The following is a 1147-nucleotide window of genomic DNA, read 5'->3' on the forward strand; positions in this document are numbered from 1 at the left end:
GGCGCCCCGTTCCCCCGGCGTTAATCAGCGAGGCTGGGGAGATTTCCCCCCGCGGCCGACCTCTGCGTGGCCATCACACACCCTCGATATTGGTTTTACTAACGGCCGGCGCTCCTGATACGAAATAAAACCCCAGCATCGGTCTGAAATATTTCCTTGCGTCTTAAAAACAAGGAGCCAGACCCAGGGACGCGGTATCACACACCCACACCCCCCCAGGGGCACATCAGCCCCAAATCCCGGCTCCCCATGGAGATGCTATGGGGAGGATGAGCCCGGTGGGATGTCGGATACCGCCCCATCACCTTCCCAGCCATGCCCGGCTGGCAGGGAGGGTTTTAATTGCCTTCGCTGGATTTTTATTCCGTTATTATCGCCATGCCCGGCTGGCAGGGAGGGTTTTAATTGCCTTCGCTGGATTTTTATTCCGTTATTATCCCGGCAGCATCCTTCAGCTGCTGCGATGTCCTGCAGCAAGGAGCCCGTGGCTCACCCCTCCTCCTCTCCCCTTCCAGCCGCCCATCTGCTCGCTGCATTTCTGTATCTCATCCTGGAAAAAAAAGTCATTTTCTGATTAACTTTTCTGCCTGGGCAGGCTTTCGTAGCATGTCTGCCCCGAGCTGCCTCTTTCCCCATCCCTCGTGGGGGGACCACCCCATCCTTCCCACCCCTCACCCAGCATCACCCACAAACCCACTCCTGCTATCGATAACTGTTATTTTCACATTTAGGTTAAAAAAAATAATTAAGCCTCAAGAGGACTGGTGGTGCGGTCGGTCTGTCCTCCCTCACCTGCGCGGCATCCAGCACCGGCTCCCCTTCGCTCCTGCAAACTCATCGTCCCACATGTCAGGGTGTTGGGGGGTGGGGGGAAATGTTTTGATGGAGCAATCTAAATAAATAAAGAGAAAATAAATCAAAGCCCTGAATGTTAAACATCAGGCCCGCTGGGACAGTTTGGACTCTATTAAAAAGCGCTGCACATTCCTCTGGTGACTCAGAGGTTTTATGTGCTAAAGACGACAGTGATGTAGCAGTTTTTCTTTCGCAAAGCACTAAATGCTGGGGTTTGGGGGTTATTTTTTGGTGCATCGTGGTTTAAGTGGCTACCGGCCCCGGCTCCTTGCTGGGGGGGTGGCGGGGCCCG

The sequence above is a fragment of the Pygoscelis adeliae genome, unplaced genomic scaffold, assembly GCF_000699105.1.
Source record: "Pygoscelis adeliae isolate BGI_AS28 unplaced genomic scaffold, ASM69910v1 Scaffold121, whole genome shotgun sequence".
Taxonomy (NCBI): Eukaryota; Metazoa; Chordata; class Aves; order Sphenisciformes; family Spheniscidae; genus Pygoscelis; species Pygoscelis adeliae.